The following is a 20,984-nucleotide window of genomic DNA, read 5'->3' on the forward strand; positions in this document are numbered from 1 at the left end:
ATGAGCCTTGGATGTTTTAACAGACTCACAGGCTATTCAAGTCAAGCCCCCTTTATGTAATAGATGAAGAGACTGAGGCTCAGAACAATCGTGGGGATGTGCTCAGAGCCAGTGAGTGACGGGTAGAACCAGAACCCAGTCCCTCAGGTACAGTGGCCTGCTGCTTCGGGAAAGGACTGCTCTCTTGAGGCGACAGTCTGAGGAAAGCAGGCAAGTGTTTCCCATGGGTGTGCTCAGATGGGATATCCCAGTGCCCTGTCCTGCACAAGCAGGCTTACACCAGTAGGCCTTAGCGGTGGCTCTGTGGGACATCACTTTTATGAAATCACTGATGAAGGGTGTGGCTTTTATTCTAATGATGATATACTTACCAAAGTGTGAGTGATTACACGGAAACCAGGCTTGATATTCAGGGTCCCCTCTGGACCTTACCTTTATTACCCTCATTTCCAATTTTTTTCCTGGAGCCAGGTGGGCCCTCTGATAGGGATATTAATATTGTCTCAAGGAAAGCTTTGCTAAGATGGCACTCTTGGTGATAAACGGAATTGGCATTTCTGCCACCATCTGATATTCATGGATAATTTCTTTAATTCAGAAATGATTATTGCAAGCCTACTATGTGCAGGTTCCCTGCACTGGGATATAACAGTGAACACAGTGACTGATGCCCAGATAAAGATTTATGTTTTCATGTTACTCACTGTCCCATAGGAAGAAGGAAAAGGCAGCCTGATTGATTTATCCAGAACAGAGAAACCCCATCTCCATACATTGTCATCTTGGAACCACATTCACACCTCCTTCTTTCAGATGCACAACCCAAAGAAAGTGTCCTAACTTGCTCTTTTCCAAAACCATTTGCAAAAGTTTCACCCACAGTGTTCTCAATGAAGTTACGATGTTTTTGACTATTGGGTATCTATAACGTGTCAGGCATTACACATATATTAACATATAAACAAACACTCATTTAATTATCAAAGAAATTCTCCAAGGTTGATAGTATTGTGATATTTCCATACTTTATGGATGAGGCAGCTTGGTCCAAAAGAGGTCTTGAGTAACTTACCCAAAGCCACATATAGGTAAGACTCAGGCAGAATTGAAAACACTTGGTTCTGAATTCCACCAGGGGATTTTTCTGATCCCCTGTTTAGAATAGATTGAGAATTAAAATCAGGATTTTCATTATATACTGACTTACACTTTGTCTGAGCCTTTATGAAGAGTTTCTTTTGGTCTTTTATTAATTTATTCAGCATATGGTTCTTAAAAGCTTCTATCCTGCTGTCTCAGTACTAAGCGATCAGATAGGCTGTTGACTGGTACATGCATTAATTTGATGGTATTACCACACACCTATGCACTAAGGCATCTCACCGGCTCCCACAAGCCCACGCGAGGCGCCAGGCACCTCTGCAGTTTCACAGGCGAGGAGGCCCAGCCTCTCCCTCCAGAGTGGCGTCTGTGTGCTGTTTCCTGGAGAGACTGGTAGGAAGCCAGGCAGCTCCTGCCGTCCTGGGGTTTCTTGTTGGGTGGGGAGTACAGGCACAGCTAATCAAACAATCCTAAATAAACAACTGATTTTGTGGCCCGGTTAGCCTGGTGAAGGCAAAATACAGGTAACTATGACAGGTGCCTGTTCTTACTTGGAAGATCTGTGGAGGCATTTTGACTCAGGGCTAGAGAGATTCTGGTGAAGATTGGTATGAGGTTTCTTGGTAGGATGTAGAGGTGGGAGCATTCTCCTTTTGGCATGATTTCTGAGCTGAATCTAATCTTGGTGAATCTAGTCAACAGGTTAGACATTGTCCACTGACACCCATTGAAGAGGGCTACTAGTCTAGATCCCATTAACCCCCTCATAGCATCTTCGGAGCTGATTTACATCAGCAGAATGGCTGTGGACAAGTAGAAAATGGGGCTTACAGGCCCACTAAGGCTTATGGGCCAAATCTGACCTGCTGCCTGTTTTGTCAATAAAGTTTTATTGGCACACAGCCACAGCCACTTGTTTACAAATTGTCTCTGGCAGCTTTCACACTATCCTGGAGGAGTTGGGTAGTTGGAACATATGCACAGAGCCTAACATATTTACTGTCTGGCCCTTTACAGAAAACATTTGCCTGACCTCTGGTCTAAAATTATTTTATTGGCTTCTTTTTTTTTTTTTTAATTTTATTGGGAGTATGGTTTATTTACAGTGTTGTGTTAGTTTCAAGTGTTAAGTGGCTTCTTTTTTTTTATGGAAATATAATTGCTTTACAATGCTGTTGGTTTCTGCTGCACAGCAGAGTGAATCAGCTATGTGTGTGTGTGTGTGTGGGTGTGTGTGTGTGTGTGTGCGCGCGCATATATATGGCCTCCCTCTTGAATCTCCATCCCACACCACCCCATGCCACCCCCCAGGTCATCCCAGAGCACCGAGCTGAGCTCCCCATGCTATACTGCAGGTTCCGACCAGCTATCTCTTTTACACGTGGTCATTATATATGTCAACACTAGTCTGTCTGTCTCACCTTTTCCTCCTCCTCCCGTGTCGCATGTCCACTCTGTTTGCGTCTCTATTCCTGCCCTGCAAACAAGTATATGTATACCATTTTTCTAGATTCCATTTGTATGAGTTAATGTATGATATTTGTTTTTCTATTTCTTCACTGTTTATGACAGACTCTAGGTATCTGTACTAAAATGGTCTTAATAAAGGTAGTGAAACTAGTGCTGACAACTTCACTTGGACTTTTCGTGTAACCATAATACTATGAGGTAGTCATTTCATTTCGCAAGAGGGCAACCCGAGAGGCTAGGCCATCCAGATTTCTAAATTCATTCATCAGGTAAATGATAGAGACTAAATGGGAGCTTGAGCTGTCTTGATTCCAGAACACAGAAGGCAAAACCCTCGTGGTGTCCTGCTAACAAGCCGAAGAAACGGGGCCGAACCAGAAAGGGGGTATAAAATCTGCTGAGGTTTTTCCCCGTGAAGTAATAAAATAGCACAACCTCTGTATCCATCTTTCAAGGTCTTGTTCAAAACCCACCTTACCTGATGAGGGGAGAGGAGGACCCGGAGCAGAGGCACAGGTGTGGGCCCGGCCAGGAAGCCGTGGTGGAGCCAAGGCTGGGGGACGATGTGATGCTTGGAATAACCAGGGAGCAGTGACTTGTTTGTACGTTGCTCCTCAGGTCCTGCCCATCACTGCGGGGCAGCAGTGTCATTTGATGTTGCCACATTTTTTCATTTTTCAAGAGAAGCAAAAGCCATATTTTTGTGTAGTTATAGTTGGCAATTCTGTCCAATTTTTTAAAAACTCTGTGGACCAAACAAATGTTTGGTGTCTTCAATCTAGATGTGGCCCGTGGACTGCCACCTTGCATTCTGCAGAGCAAAGCTTTGGAGTATTACAGTTTTTAAAACTTTCTCATATTTGGCCCATTTTGTGTAGTGAAGCAGAAGGAATCTTTTGGTCTTAAAGGGGCAGCAAAGGAAGAAGCTCAAGCAGCCTGGTGAACAAAATCCTCACCATTCTCTCCAGCCAGAGACTCTGGAGGGATGGAAGGAATGGATGGATGCACAAGCTGGGGCCCACAGTCAGGAAGGGAACAGGGACGGAAATGTGGAGAGAAAGGAGCGAGTGAGTCGGGAGGTCTCCTGTAACCATGCTGAAGGCACCCTGGAGAAGGGGAGCTTGTGAACATCAGGCCCTTGAAAATACCTAGGGCTTTCATGGGTGGAGATTTCGAAGAGAGTGGGAGAGGAGTCAAAAGAAGATACAGAAAAATAGAAAGGCAGGACGTTCCGGGACTGGAAGTGGTCTGCCCTTGGCAGAGCAGGAGGGGTCCGTTGGACAGGGAGGTAGACTGGGCCAGACCTGGAGTTGTCTAGCAGGTCAGGCTTGACTTGAACCTGGAGGCAGGGCTGGTTAGTAATTTCACATGTCTTGTTTCTTGCTAGTTAGGATATAAACTCTTCGTCTTGAAGCTTGGTAGAACCACACATGCGTGTGTATTCTGCCTCTTAGCTGCATGTCATCTTGGTCCATTACTGTTTTCTGGGGTCCCTGTTTCCTTATCTGTGAAATAGGCTAGTCTTCCTGGGCTGTGATTATCAAATGAGAGTTATATGTGCATAAAGCCCCAAACCGTGGTCTGGCTAATAGCAGACCCAGGCCTTTAGCAGATGTGAGTTATCGACCCTGCACTTCCTGATTCTGGACCAAATCCTAACTTTGTTGTCTCCACGAAGTCTGTCACATTGCTAAGACTGTTAATATAGTGCCTTAATAAGTAATTTATTGGTTGAGTCATTGGATTTCTAACTATTGTTTCAAAGAAAAAACAACTAAGAAAATTATCAATTTAAACAGAATTAAACTTCCTGGTTCTCCATTCTCCAAAAGATTTTTCTTGTGTTTAGGTTCAGAGTTTTTTTGAGGTGTGTTTGAGCTTTCCTGTCACTGTGAATGGGGCACCCTCAAGCCTGTTGAGCTCTGTTCCATTTGGGTCTTAAAGAACCTTGAGGAGGCACTTCTTCCATCATCCACAACAAAATAAAATGAGATGGGAGTCAGAAGATAAAACCTGCATTCCAGATGTCCCATCTCAGTGTGCTAAAGGAAGTTCAGACCTGGTACTTCCCAGGTCTCTCCCCTTTCATGATGCAACCTCCAGGAAACCTGGTGTTGATGTGCTGAATGTCACAACAGTGAATTTAGTTTAAATATCCTCATTTTCCCACCATTTTAAAAAGTCTCTCCTAGTTCCTATTCTTCAGAACACCCCTAATTTGGAAACTAGTTTCACCCTCTGTCATCTCATCCTCTTCTTCTTTTGGTGGTGGTGGTAGGGAGTGCATTCCAAACCAATTCCTTTAAGATGTGTAATGCCAGGTTCTTTTAAAAAGCAGAAAGCATCAGCAAATGGATATAAAGGGATAGGGTCCCAGCCAAAATGGCTGGGGGAGCTTAGAAGAAGGATCTTCAAAACAGAGACTGCCTGCTGGGCCATTAAATCCTTTAGCTTTGGAGTAATCCCACAGTGCATATCAGATGACTAGAATTCAGATGAAAACACCTGCTATAGTACTCAAGCTCCCCACCAGATTATTCCAAAATCTAGTGTATATGGGTTGTAAATACAGTAAATAATTGAATTCTGTATGTCTTAAGTGAAATAATCTGTTCCATTCTGTTTCTTGTGGACCTTCTTCATAATAGTCTAATTGTGTTCTGTGCTCCTGGGGGCTGAATGTGAATTCAGCAACAGTGCATCCGGTTGTAAAATAAGCAGCCCCAACGATCTAGGCAGGCAAGGAGGAGGTTCTAGGATAAAGGCTGAAGATGGTTTTTTCTAATGCAAATTATATGAATCACACACAGGGTAGTGTCTTTTAAAATGATCAATGGGCTCTGGCGTTTTTCTTCATAGTTGTAGGTGCTATTTCTCCACATTTTGGATGTTACTAGATCAGTAATTCAATAGACAGCCAAGCAGGTGTTCAAATCACTCCTGACCCCCAGAATTCCTTAAATGACCCCCAAAGCAGTGGAGTGAAAACATTTTCAGCATGTCAGAATATTGAAGTACCTCAGTTGTCTTAATATTTTTTCACCTTAATTTTTAAGGCTGTTTTCTGCCTTTTTCTCTTTGGCTAAAGCAAAGAGAAGCCTTGCCTTGATCTTGGCCACGAGGACTATGTGTTTGCAGGACCTGTAGATTGTATGTGTACACAGCACAGTGTCTAAATGGTCAGCTGTGCCAAGGCCCTTGAAAAGGTGAGAGGAGGACAAGAGAGATGATGCTTGGGATTCTTCTGCAATAGCTGAGGATATAATATTGTTCTTAAAGGCACACCATTTCTATTTTTAAATATAGGCTTTTGATTGCAAACTTATTCAGTTCAATTCAACTGATGTGTATTAGTACGGGGTGCTTTGGGGGGTGATGAGATGAGTAAGATTGGCTCTTCTTCCTCTGGCTGCATAGAAGAGATAAAGTTAGCTTTACTTGACTGGTTTATATTTTACTTTGGCCCTTCCATCCTGACAAGTACATGTATATAGTTTTGTGTGCTCAGTCCCTCAGCTGTGTCCGACTCTTTGAGACCCCATGGACAATATAGCCCACCCACCAGGCTCATCTGTCCGTGGAATTCTCCAGGCAAGAATGCTGGATTGGGTAGCCTTTTGCTTCTCCAAGGGATCGACCCGCCCCAGGGATCAAACCTGGTCTCCCGGGTTGCAGGTGGATTCTTTACTGTTTGAGCCGCCAGGGAAGCCCCTCCATTGTTTTATGGTATTCTGGGAAGTTTCTGTGGCTACCCCCAAAAGAAAATACCTCTTGTGGAGGCAGTTTTTCCAGGATATAGGCAGCTGCATAAAGCATTTTTCCATTGGCTTATCAGTTTCTTAGCAGAAATTAATTTCCAGACATAGTTGAAACTGTTATTTAGCACCTTGTTTCACAGACTTTCATTGTCACACAAAAATGTGTAAAAGTATTTTGTGTTTAAAGACTAGTGTACTAGCTCTCTATTGTTCTGTAACAACTTACTCCAAATTTCACATCTTAGAACATTGTCTTCACAGTTTCTGTACATCAGGAGTCTGGGTATAGGTTAGCTAGGTGTGCCTGAATCAGGGTCTCTCAAAGCTTCATGCAGGGTGCCTGGCTGGGCCTTACTCATCTCAAAGCTCTTTTGGGCTAGAATCTACTTTTGGGTTCACTCAGTTGTCTGTTCCTGGGCTGTTGGACTGAGGTCCTGCACCCTTGTTAGCCATGGACCTTGATCTCCCTAGTTTCTTGTCATGCCTCACAGGCTTCTCCACAGGCCAGCTCCAACGTGGGAATTGACTTCCCTCACAGTGTGTGGCAGGAGCCACAGAACTTTTGTAACCTAATCTCAGAATTGAAATCCTATCACTTTTCCATAGGTCTGCTTGTTAGATGTGAGACGTTGTGTCCAGCCCACATTCAAGGGGAGGGGATCACACAAGGGCATGAATACAGATAGGTGGGGATCACTGGGCACCCTCATAGAGGATGCTCACTACAATTAGTGGAACCAGTCACTTTAGTATAAAGCTTGTCTGGTGAGGATTGGAAGGTAATCTTCTTACCCTGTCTTGCTCTTTTTTTTTTTTCTCCTTTTCTTGTTTTTATGTATTTTCCTTGAGTGGCTCCTTCCAAACACCTACCCACTTTCCTGGGCATTTAATTATAGATAATGTATGTATTAATAGTAGATAACCAATTGCTTTAATCCATCAAAGGTTTGTTAGTCTTTGAGCATGTCAACAAGTTATATTGAGTCTTTCTTAAACTTCATGTCTTGACCAGTGAATTAGAGGAGTTTTGCTGGAAAGGGCATTGTGTCTGGTGTGATGATGAGTCCGTAGCAAGAAGGGGAATGAGGACCTATAACTGGTATAATTAAACAGGCTCCTAAGTGTGTAAAAACATAGGTACATTCCATGCGCCATAGTTAAGGAGAGACATTGAATCAGGTTGGCATATAGCCATGTAAAGGAAACCTAAACATCCACATGAAAGGGATTGTTGTCCCAGTTTGTGTTCCTGACAAGTGTATCTATAGGAGATATGCGTCTCTTAGCCACCCTTCAACTTCATGCATGTGTCAGGGAGCAGCTGGCCCTCCATCTTTTTGTGTGGAAATTAGCTGTTTTCATGGGAGAACTCATCTGTTTCAGGGAAGATGAAACTTGGTTTTTGATAAAGTGTTTAAAACATACCTATGGAGGCATTAAAGATTTGAGAAAAGCATGGCATTAAGCAGATTCTAGTCAGTATTTTAATAATGGAAATTGATTTATGGAGTAGCTTCCGTGCTAAACCTGCCGGAAACTCAGAGGAAAGGAGTCTGGATTTAAATTTAGAAGCACGCATCAGCTCTAGGATGTGTGTATGTTGTGTGTGTTTTCCTTTTTGTTTTTTTTTTCACCTTGAGCTTGACAATACACCACGTCCCTGCCAGTGCCTCTGTGTCCTCTGTTCCCTGTGTGTGCAGGGTCCAGCGTGCCTCTCCACCTCTCTCCCCTTTTAGCCTCACTTGTTCCTTCTCTTCCTCAGGGTTTCAGCAGAGACCTTCCCTGACCGTTGCTTTGGCATCATACCCAGTCCTACCCCGTGTCTCCCACTATGGCCTCTCCTAGTTCTTTTGCCTCATATTTTATTATCTGACTCCCTACATCCCTCTCCCCCAACCCAGACACAAGCAGTACCTCTCCGCCACAACGGTAGGTTCCAGGAAGGTAGGGATTTTTATGTAATCTGATGATAATCCCAAAGCCTGACATATAGTTGTTCAGGTGCTAAGTCATGTTCGACTCTTCTGCGACCCCATGGGCTGTAGCCCATCAGACTCCTCTGTCCATGGGCTTCCTCAGGCAAGAATACTGGAGTGGGTCACCATTTCCTTCTCCAAGGGATCTTCCTGACCCAAAGATTGAACCTGCGTCTCCTGCATTGGCAGGCAGATTCTTTACCACTGAGCTACCAGGGAAGTCCGACATAGTTAGCACTCAGTAAATATTTGTTGAATGAATGAGATCACTAGTGACAGTTTCTCATTCTACACGTCACTTTTAGCTGAGGACTATGGTTTGCTGTCTGTGTCCTGTGTCCCTTGCCCCCGCTAGACTGTTCTTCCCCGGCCCCTTGCTGTGCCAGAGTGGAGCGCAGCTCTAGGATATGCCCTGGACATTGAACATGAAAGAGTGAATGGATTCTCTGGCAAAGGAGACTAGAGAGAGCGAGAGGAACCTTCACTTCCTAGGCAAGAAACAGGAGCCCTGGGCAGCACCAGTGTCATCTTCATCCTTTTCTATCCATGGCTGGTCCTCAGCCCAGTACCTGGCACACAGCAGATTACGGGTTAATTGGATCAGATTCAGTTGAGTTGGGGAAAAATTCAAACAAAATTCCTCCGGACAATAGCATTGGAAGAAGCTCAGCTTGTGAATGCCCAGCTTGTGATGGGTCCTTCTGGATTCCCTTCTGCAACTGTTTTGTCAGAACACTCAACGGCCTTCATTCATTCACTCATTCGTTTATTCATTCAGCTCCTCCTGGTAGTATATAGAATATCAGAAGGCATGGAAGACAAGTTACAGCCCTGCCTTCAGGAAGTGTACCTTGAGGAAAACTTGGGCTTTATTCTCTGGTCTATATACCATCCCTGAGGTGGCGGAGAGTTGAAATAAGGCAGTTGTAGTTGCTCGTGGTCTGTCCTCTGTGTTGGTCTCCACACCACAGTCTTTGAACAGGCGTAGAAAGGTCACCAACTGTGGTTGCAAATTGGCTCTTATGCTAATCCTGTCTTATTCAAAAACACTCAATATTTTTCCAAACCGAGTTTAGAGCTTTTGACTAAAGCCCGAATCATTTACTGTGTCAGAGCATATCGCCAGTATGGGAAAAACTAGAACTTTAAAATACAAAGCCCCTTTTAAGTAATCCAATATAGGATAATTACATTATTAAATAAAGCCCTGGGTCTCAAATTATTCCACTGCCATTGTACATGTGAAGATAATAATGTGAACTGTGCTAAGTGAACAGAGCAAAAAAAAAAAAAAAAAGTTTAACAGGAGGGAGCATGTCTAAATCATATGTTTATGTTTAAATAAAAGCTACACAAAATAGGAAGATTTACTTGGTTTCTACATTAAAGTGTCCTAAATGGGCGTTAAGGCTTTCGATGATTGTCTGTGAAGACTGCTCTTCTCATTAATGGCAGCCGTATATCAAGATGCTGTTGCCAGATCGCCAATAACTTTGACTAATTTGGATGGCTCCCATTGTGATTTTCATATACCAACAGGGACAAGGAATTTTCTTCTTCCTTTTAGGGTCTCAAAGGAATATGGGCCCCACTGAACTTTGTACCTGGGCAGAGTGCCATGTGCCTATAAAACCAGGTAAAAAAAGATGGGGAGATGCGAAAGTAATGAGCTGAAGTCACTCAACATGTTAGAACATTGGATTGGGTGGTGGTTGAATCTGAGTTCTGATGCTACTGTTTGTGCTTTTAGGGAATGTTCTTTATAGGTGCCTCGGTTGAGCTTTAACACTGAAATTGTGCTCCTTTATCTTCTTTTGCTTCTGTTTTAATGGCCAGAGCTAAGTATATGAGTGCCAAGCTAGTTTTTATTATGGCAGCCTGAAAGTAGTTAAGAAAAAATAGGCTGTGACGTTAACACCCTATTAATTTGGCTAAAGGAAGGGTAGGCTGGTTCAACCATTGACTGAAGGCATCTTCTCTACATATCAAATGCTTCCCGATTTAGAGAGAATGCTGGGATGTGTTTTCTTGTTTCTGTGTAATTTTTTTTTTAATCTTAGGGAGGAAAAAAGATGAATGGATGGTAAATCCAAAAGAAAAGAAATGGAACTGGGAATTAACGGCAGGATGTTTCTGCGGTTTTCTTTCAAGATGGCCTTCTGGTAGGGGAGCAGGCTGCTGCCTAACAGGTTTTAGATTAGCGTGTATTAAAAATGTATTTAGGAACATAAAATATTTAGGGTTTTTGAATTACTTGTTTGATACTCACATGCCTTTGGCAATGCCATGAAGGATGGTCATGTTACATTTGACAAATCGCCCCTGAGAGCAATCTTGTGTTTGCTTACTCCCTCTAATTGTGGCAGGATGAATTTCCAAAATCCACTGAGCCACAAAAGTCACCCAGACATCTGGTGGTGGAGGGGGCAGTGGTTGAAAGAGAAGGGACTGGCCTGGGAAATTGGAACCCTATACACTAGGGAGCTTCCATGGCAAATCCATTTCATCATGTTAAGGGAGTCAAATTAAACCTTAGCATACTTGAGAGGATGTCTTCATCACTCAGACAACAGAAAATTCTTCACATTTTAAATTAAGGCATATAGTCTTACTTTGGGGACAAAAACAAAATAAAAATTAAAATATTTTCTGTTGCAAAATGACCTTAAATCCCACCTACCCTAGGAAATTGGTGGGAGGTGGGGAAGGTTTACTTATTCCAGGATAGGAGTAGGTTGGAGTGTTACTATTGTAAAGGCTTAGGAGACCGGTTGCTGGGACTTCCCTGGTGGTCCAGTGGTTAGGAATCCAGCTTCCACTGTAGGGGGAGTGCATCTGATCCCTGGTCAGGGAACTAAGATTGGACATGCTGTGTAGCACAGTTGAAAAAAAAAAAGAGAGAGAGAGACCAGTTTCCCAGAGACCATAGGGTTACCAAACTGGTTTCAGGTTCTACTTCAGTTTTCTCATCGCTAAAATGGGCCTAAGGACACCTACCTCAGCAAGTCCTTATGGGGATTAGATAAGATAATATCTGTTGAATTCATAGATTAGTGTGGGTAAAATAGCATACCTCAGAGTTTGTCACTGCTGTATCCTTGAGAGTTGAGGAATATAACTCAGAAGCCCAAACATTCTTGATTGCTTTCTGTCTCATCTTTGCCTTGGAGGCACCCATCAGGAGCTACAGGGATATCATCCCCAGACAAAGAATTAAGAGTTAGGAAGTACACAGTTCCTTGCAGGTGACATGAGAAGACCAGGCCCCCTCCTTTTCAGTTACAGTGATGTTATATGTAATAATAGTAATAGCCATGATTTCTAGGATGCTTTTGTTGACAGTTGTACTAGAATTACCCCATAGGCTAGATACGCTATGAGGTGGGTTCTTTTATCCTATTCACCTCCTCCGGCCCTGCCTTTTTAAGATGAGACCTGAGCAAGATGATGATCACACCCCAACATTAACATTAAACACAGTAGAGCTACTTTTGAACCTGGGTCCGTGAGACTCAGAAGCCAGTGCTTCCTCAGCTCTCTTAGTTTCTTCTAGCATGGAGCATCCAGACAGGGGTGGGTCCATCCACAACAAGCAGACGTACTTGTTGTAAGCTCTGGGTTCAGCACAGTCCATGGCTCCTTAGAAAGCACAAGAGAAGTAAAAGTTAAACCAACATCTTTGCCATTAAAAAGATGTTTATTGTAGGAGAGAGAGTGATGCAATTCAGCATCAAATACTGACACCTAACAACGATTTAGCATGTCACAAGTAATAAGCTCAGTAATTCCCACTTCAGGAACCAAGTTAGTGTTGGTATCATTTTATTTTGTCAAGTTAAAGACATTAAAAAACAGCTACTACTATCCATTGCCATCCTCATAATATCTTTTTTTCCCCTCTAAAACACCACCAGATGAAAGGAAGAGATATGAAGTCTTAAATAGAAAAGAGTGTGTAGGGAGCATCTCTTGACTAGCATTCTTGATTAGCAGCTCCCTTCTTTCTGCCCTGAGGGTCGGCCTGTGTGGCCCCATTAACAGAATTCCTGGGCCCCGCTTCTATTGAGGTTCCCCACAGAAGAGAGAGGGATGGAGGAAAGTGAAGGCAGGTGTTTATCCTGCTCTTTCCTGTGAGGTTCCCACAGACTGTCGGTGTCCCGCTGAGAAAGTCAAAACCACTGGTGGAAGGTCTGCTCTGATCCTGTAGCCATTCCCTCCACCTTTGACAGTTTCACCCAGGGATGGTGACAGGTGAGCTGCTATGAGCCCACTTTCCTTGACTACGCTGTCTTAGGGTTCCTTTACACCCACCCACATCTTTGTTATTAGTCCCTTTGTGATTATCGTTATTCAAGTATTCCATCTTTTTCCTGTTGGGATCCTGACTGATACAAGGATAGTCCTTGAAATCTAGCATATTTAATTTCTTGAAATATACAGTGCTTTGTCTTCATTGTTCTCATTTCACTGTTGATCAGTGAAAACTTTGTAATGTTGACCCACATTACCATTCTCTTTTGCTGGATATTCTTGGATCTCTGATTGACACCCACGTGCCTGCCGAATGAAACGTTTAACTCTTTCCATAGATAGCCTATTAGCAGGACACACAAATGTGTTATTACAGGAAGAGTGAGGGGGCAGATGGGTAGGGTCTTGAACGGCAGCTATCTGAGGGAGGCTTGGATATAAAGGAGTGAGTGGCCAGTGTAACCAGGCTTAGTGGGGCGCTTTCTTTTCCTTGGTTGAGTCTGCTGGTGCGCACCATGGGCATACATGCCCGTTCCAATGGTTAGGGCATCAGTAACTTTTAAAAGTTTGTCTTCAGTTTTAGTTTCTGTCTTGATGAAAAACTCTCCCTCTTGGGACTTCCCTGGCAATTCAGTGGGACTTCGCTTCCAGTGCAGAGGCTGCCAGTTTGATCCCTCGTGGGGGAGTTAAGATCCCACATGCTCGAGGCCAAAAAAACACCCCAAACATAAAATAGAAGCAATTCTGTAACATTCAATAAAGACTTTAAAATGGTCCATATTAAATTTTTTTTCAAATTACCCAGTCTTGTGGAACCAAGTAGACTGTTATTTTGGTTTCACGATTTTTTTTTAGCTAACATCACCTATTAATGTGTTTTGTGTTCCTGACATTTATCACATTTCAACTGCTCTACAAAGAACATTTTAAAAACACAGGATGTCTGAGGATGATTAAGCCATGTTTTCCTATTCTCCCCGTTTAACCCCCCCCCTCCCTGCCAACCCCCACATAATACACTAATGTGTTTATTGTCCTTTGGGCTCTATTAACATAGCTGAATATGGCTTTCCTCAGTGAAGGTCTGTTATTGGGTACCACATGGTGCTATAGGGAAGGTTCTGTTCACATAAAAAAAAATATATATATATTTTTTAATTTATATATATACACACACACACACATATATATAGGCTTAGCTGTGCTAACAGAGGCCCAGAATTAAAGTTGTTTAAATAACCTGGGAGTTCAAAAATCTCTCATGTCACAGCCTGTGGGTAAGTGGTTCAGGGTTAATGTGGTGACTCTGCTCCATGAAATCTTTGAGACTTGACTGCCTCTATGTTTTTTCGCCTCAGAGATTTGCTTCCATTTGTATGATCCAAAGGCATATCCATCCCCTTTGAAGGCCTGATCCAGAAGTTGTTCACATTAATGATGATCACATCCAATTGGTCAAAACTTGGTCAGGTGGCTGCATCTGGCTGTAAGGGAAGCAGGGAAATGATGTCTTTATTCTGTGCCCAGCAAATTAGCAATCTCTTATTAAAGAAGAAAGGAAGAATAGATACAGGCAAAAAGTTAACCACAGTGGGGAATATTAAATCCTTGTGTCAACTAAGTTCTTTTCTTACATATGAGCCAAATGGGTGGTGCAGTTCCGCTGAACTTGAGTTGACTCTTGAGACATCTAAACTGAGGACTGAACAAAGGACTGGAGTCTGGATGAAGGTTTAAACCAACTAGTTGGAACCAATCTATAGAGTGCAGTCATGGGCTTAGAGATTAACATTGGAATCTCCATGGAGAATGATTTCTTCAGGGAGTGATATACAGAGAAAGAAGACTGGACCCAGAAGAAACCTAAGGATATATGCTTTCCTACATTTTCCCTGTAGGGAAATAGAATGAGGGAGGAGAGAAATTGAATAGTTGTTGGGTAGGTGTTCGTCATGGGTCCATTGAGTATCTGCACATCTTGTGAGCAGAACTACTGACTGCCTTTGTTCCAACTATCTTTTCAAGAAAGTTTATGTCGTGAACAGCCTTGGAAGATGGAGCTTGTGTCTTCCTCCAAAACAAAGGGCTGCTGCTGCTGCTAAATTGCTTCAGTTGTGTCCAATTCTGTGTGACCCCATAGACAGCAGCCCACCAGGCTCCTCAGTCCCTGGGATTCTCCAGGCAAGAACACTGGAGTGGGTTGCCATTTCCTTCTCCAATGCATGAAAGTGAAAGTGAAGTTGCTCAGTTGTGTCCGACTCTTAGTGACCCCATGGACTGGAAGCCCACCAGGCTCCTCCGTTCATGGGATTTTCCAGGCAAGAGTAGTGGAGTGGGGTGCCATTGCCTTCTCCGAAATAAAGGGCAGACATACTTATTGCTCAGTATTAAAAGATTCGGGTTCCCTATGCTTGGGGTTCCTCTCCTGAAATGCACCCCACTCATGTATTTGTCTCATCTAGTCCTCTTTGAATCCCCTTTTGGGAGCTGGGTATCAAAGATCCAACACAAATGGTGGTACTTTGACTGCAGCTATTGCCGTGAACTGCAAACCATCCTTGTCTCTGTTTACAGTCTGTGTCTTCTATAAGCATCCATGAAACTGACAGATTAATTTATAAGTTTGAAGTAGAATAAAATCTCAGATTCTTACGGTTATTAACAAGAAGGAGAGTTTCAAGACAAAGCTACACTTGTTATTATTAAATTGTTATTTTTAAAATTAATTTATTTTAATTGGAGGCTAGTAACTTTACAATATTGTGGTTTTTGCCGTACACTGACATGAATCAGCCACGGGTGTACATGTGTCCCCCCGTCCCAAACCCCCCTCCCACTTCCCTCCCATCTCATCCCTCAGGGTTGTCCCAGTGCACCAGCTTTGAGTGCCCTGTTTCATGCATGAAACTTGGACTGGTGTTCTATTTCACATATGGTAATATACATGTTTCAATGCTATTCCGTCATCATCCCACCCTTACCTTCTCCCACAGAGTCCAAAAGTCTGTTCTTTACCTCTGTGTCTCTTTTGCTGTCTTGCCTACAGGGTCATCATTACCATCTTTCTAAATTCCATATATATTTGTTAATACCGTATTGGTGTTTTTCTTTCTGACTTACTTTGCTGTATAATAGGCTCCAGTTTCATCCACCTCATTAGAACTGACTAAAATGCATTCTTTTTAATAGCTGAGTAATATTCCATTGTATGTAAAAGTTAAGAATAGCCTTGGTTAATGATATAGTGGTTTTGAAAGTTTTTAAGCTCAAGACCCTTTATACTCAGATTATTTAGAACCACAGAGGTGCTTTGGTTTATGTGGATTATATCTACTGGTATTAGCAATTAAAACTTAAAATAATTTTAAATGCTCAATTTATTTAAAAATAAAAGTAATGTGACATTTATATACAAAAACTGATTGTCAAGCTGACTCACACTTCACAGAAAATTAAATCAAAATGGGCCTGGTGCACTGGGAAGACCCAGAGGAATCGGGTGGAGACAGAGGTGGGAGGGGGGATCAGGATGGGGAATACATGTAAATCCATGGCTGATTCATGTCAGTGTATGACAAAAACCACTACAATATTGTAAAGTAATTAGCCTCCAACTAATAAAAATAAATGGGGAGAAAATGGATTATATTTGTAAATGTAAAACTATAAAACTATGAAGACAAAGGAGAAATTCTTCATGACCAGAAATCAGGCAAAGAATTCATAGGTATAAAAGTAAAACTACAATGCATAAAATTAAAAAATGATCAATTGGACTTTATCAAAGTATAAAACTTTTTGTTAAGCACACTGATAAAGAATGAAAAGACAAGCTACAGAATAGGAGAAAATATTTTCAAACCCTATGTCTAATAAAAGACGTATCACGAGGGTACAAGAACTCTCAAAACTCAACAATATGAAAATAAACAACCCAATGTTTAAAAATGGGCTAAAGACTTAAATACACATTTCACCAGAAAGGATATACGGATGGCAAATTAGCACCTGAAAAGATGTTCAACATCATCAGTCATTAGGGAAATGAAAATTAAAAACATGATGAGAAACCTCTACATACATATTAAAATGACAATAATAAGTTAATTAGCAGTAATAGTATCAAGAGCTGGTAAGGACAGGGGACAACTGGAACTCTCATACATTGTTTGTGGGAATGCAAAATGATCCAGCCACTCTGGAAAACAGTTGGGCAGCTTCTGCAAAATGAAATATATACTTACAATATGACTCAACAGTCCCCCTCCTAGGTATTTATTCAAGAGAACTGAAAATGCATGTTCACACGAAAACTTGTGCATGAATATTTATAGCAACTCTATTTGTAATCACCAAAGTTGGAAACAACCCAGTGTTCCTCAACGGAACACATCCATACCATGGGGTACTATTCAGCAGAAAAAAAGGAACAAGCTGTTGATACAGGCAGCAGCCTGGTGGCTCTCAAAGGCATTATGCTGAGTGAAATATAAGCAGTCTTAAACGATTTCACACTGTATGATTTAATTTATATGACATTTTGCAGAAGAGAAAACCATACCAAGCAAGATCAGTAGTTGCCATGTGTACAAAGAACTGTACACCAAAAAAGGAAGTTTTACTGTAAGTTACTTTTAAAAATAAAATGAAAATGGCAATGTAAACCCATTATGCAAATGTAACACATTTTTATGAAAATTAACCATATTTTCAAAAACAAAAAAATTAGTATAAACAGTGGCATTGTTTTACATTTTTGTAAATTTCTTTACCACTGAGCTTAGCAAAGACAGCTGTATTCTCATATCTCCTTCTGTATTCACTCTTTTGCCATACCATCTGTCATATAGTCACTGGAAAACCCCACTAGACACTTGAAAGAGAATAAGAGTGAAAAAAGCAAATAATTTCTTAGTATTATTATGATCATTGTTTTGACTCCATGGACCACCTGAAAAAGTCTTGGGGATTCCCCAGGGCTCCTGGACCATACTTTGAGAACCACTGATATATAAGGTACAATTCCAAATTTTATTTTCATAGCATCAAGACTTTTTTTTGCCATACCCATATTTCCTATGTTTATTTAATGCTTTTGTTCAAACTAACCCATTTTTTAAAACAAAATTTTTAAAAAAGAAACTTTCTGTATCTCCTATAAATGGGAAGCGCAGTACCACTTCCCCATAAGTGGAAAGTTACTACAAGAATAAATATGCAATGAGTAAGTTATATTGAATTTTAAAAGATTTATCCACGAACCATCTAAACTCATCTCTGTGTGGTACTATTTGGAAAACACTAATTCAGAGAAACAAGGACAATGATGTGACATACCACTTCATTTATGTTGACAAATTTAATCCTCACCATTACCATCAGAGATAGACAGTATTACTAAACTTTAAAATTTTAAAAAATGTGTGTTTAAAAAATGGAAGCACAATAAAGTTAAAGTTGGCCAGTGAGTAAATTGGGAGTAAATTGCAGGGCTGGGATTTGAACCCAGGCAATCTGGCTCCAGAGTCCAGGATGAATGCCGTGTGGGCAGATAGGAAACTTGGATTCTTGTCCAACTTCCACCTGCAGTTGGCAGTAGGACATGTCACTGAGTCTTACTGTCCTCAACATTGAAGTGACGGAGGTGGGATAAATTAGGGCATGGAAGTTTAAATGATGGGTGCCTGTCCAAGGGGCCAGGCAGGTATGGAAACGGTGGGCTGAATGGAAGTTGACAGGGAGTGGTGGGGTCAGTGGCAAACCAGAGGGCTTGCATTCCATCTAAAGAAAGCAGCTCTTACTCAGTTTCAACTTTTCTGTTTTGAGAGGGATTTTCTGGGTTAGTTTTTTTCAGATGTCACTTTATTTTATTTTATAAGAGGAGTTAGAAGTCTGGAGACTTTGTGTAAAATTTCTCAATTTGTACAACACTTGGAGCGGCCAGCCACACACATGAGCTGGCTGATATATGACCAGATGATCTCCTTTGACTTAGAGGAATCCGTGATTGAGTATGCTGTTACTACACAGTTGGAGAAACAAAATCCAAATGACAGAAATAGGCAGCTTAAAGCAATGATGAAAGGGGATATGAACTTAGAAAGTGTCCCAACTCAGTCTATATAAATATTGATTCGGTTCTGGGTTAAAAGAGCTAAGGTGTGTTAATAGAATAATAGTGTATTTCTTTATGTTTATGAGAGTAAGTCAGCAATACTTATCTAGTGCTAATTTTTGGTTTGCAGAGAGCTAATGTAATCATTAAATGAGCTTATTGAAATTCTCTTCTTAGACATAGAGACTTGCCCAAGAATGGTATTAGGAACTTCAGTCAGCGCTGGCACAGAATAGTAAATACAAACACGTGATTTGTGCCACTGTGTATACAGAGTAATGTTAGCTGAGACGCTTTCTGTATATGTTTTGGCTGTTTTGCTCTTTGGGGTTGTTTAGTTTCTTCCCCCTCCTCTGCTTATCAGATCTCGTTCTAAATCCTGGCATTTGACAATGTTGTAGGGCTAGTTTCTCTGAATCCACAGTGAGACATACTGGTGGTTTCACAATTAATCCAAACTTGGGTTTATGGCTAATATGTGTTTATTTGAATTCCTGCATTTATTTTTATGTATTGTGTATATACATAGTACTCAGAAAGCCTGTTTCAGAGAGAAAGAGGAAGGAAGACTAAATCTATAGACTGAATCTTGAAAGATGGGTTTATTCATCAATGACATCATAAGGATTGTATTTTCTCTTGGTTAATAAACGATTTGTTTGGCGGGTGTTGGAAGCCAGCCAGAGCTAGTCATGCCATTTCTTGGAAAAGATCTGAAGCAACTGGTAATTGAAATGATAATCATTTGATCATAGTTAGAGCTATTTGAAAATAACACTCATCTCCAGACTTGTCTCTTCTAGGGAACCATATTTGGTAAAACTGTTGCCAAATTCCATTTTTGCTAATGTTGAGCCTTGTATACCATGATACTTAATTATTTTCCAGTATATTCTAAACTTGATTTCTGGTTTGCCCTTTCCAGAAGCTGTTCCCATATGCTTTGAAACAATACCCAGCCTGAATTTTTATTCTGGCATTTAATAATCACCATGTAATAGCTATAAAATGCGTGACAACTACAGATCTTTTATTTCAAGAGGATGGTGTAGTGAGTCTGAGTGAAATCATCCATTGAAATGGTACTTTGTAATATGCCCCATTGTTTATAAAGTATTGACTTTTTTTTTTCTTGAGCAGAAGATAAAAACAGTTCCCGCTTTGTCTCCTATTTAGTGGAAGTTCATATTTAATCATGATAAGGGAAAGGATTCCATTACAAAAGTTTTACTTTTCATTTTTGATCGAGATTTGTTATTTTGCTGCTACCTAACAAACTCTTCTCAGAGGCAGCTTGGAACTGGATGAGGAAAAGTGAAATTTTAGATCCTACCTTAAAACATTTTAAAAAGACTAAATGTTTTCAAATCCAGGGCTTTTTTACTGTATGAAGCTTATCTTAATAAACCCTCTTTTGTTTGCTTGGGAGTAGTGTGTACAGGGTGTGTGTGTGTGTGTGTGTGTGTGTGTGTGTAGGTGGGAGAGAAGAAGGAAAGAGTCATGCTTTATAGAAAAATTAGCCAAAATCACTTGTGAATTCCCTTTGTTTAATAGCTCAGAGACATCTTCCTGTTGTTGTTTGTCAAAAATATTTCTAAGATTTTGTAAGCTTAGGGGTTTTCACAGCTCAGCTTTCTTCAGAAATGTGAAGTAAAAGAAATGAAAGAAGTCAGTTCAAGTTGAAATGTCAAATGCTTCAAATAATCTAACTTTAAACCCAGTGAGAAGATCTTCTTAAGCCTTTTCCAAAGAATCTTCAGGAAAGAGAGGCCCTCCTTTGCTCCATGGATAGATATCTATTAAATATCTTGTTGGATTAATTCTGAGTCAGAAAAGTTGGTTGTTTCCTGGAAGCAATTGAAGATGCTTAAAATTCAAATTTATGATCCATAGGAGAAACTTAAGTTTCAACTACTTTTCTTAGATTCAAAGGCTCTCTCCTCACCCGCCCTCTTGCCTCTTACCCCATATGTATTAAGAGAAAAAATCAGTTCATTTCTCAACTTACAAAGTTTTTAAGAAACTTGAGAATGTGTAAGTTTCTTTCAGTGGGAAGCACATAACATTTATGAAGTATTTCTTTTGGGATTACATCACAGTTTTATTTAATTTTAGGACAAAAGTTAAATTCAATATTTGTGTATAAGCCAAGGGAAAATGTACCATAAACATAGGAATTTGGGGGTGAGTCAGAGTTCCAAGAATCCCAGATTTACTTAGACCATTTATATAGAGACAGGCTAACCATTAGTCATCTACTTCTCGCTTTTTTACTTTTGTAATTAATGGCACCTAAAAATTAGCTTTCACCCA

General features: G+C 41.0%; 1 protein-coding gene across 2 annotated transcripts in view; it reads left to right on the plus strand.

Annotated features, from left to right (window-relative positions):
- The window catches only part of ARID5B (AT-rich interaction domain 5B), a 188,961-nt gene that overhangs the window by 11,505 nt on the left and 156,472 nt on the right, over positions 1-20,984 (plus strand). The gene's annotated exons all lie outside the window — the stretch shown is intronic.

Source organism: Odocoileus virginianus, chromosome 7 (assembly GCF_023699985.2).
Source record: "Odocoileus virginianus isolate 20LAN1187 ecotype Illinois chromosome 7, Ovbor_1.2, whole genome shotgun sequence".
Lineage (NCBI taxonomy): Eukaryota > Metazoa > Chordata > Mammalia > Artiodactyla > Cervidae > Odocoileus > Odocoileus virginianus.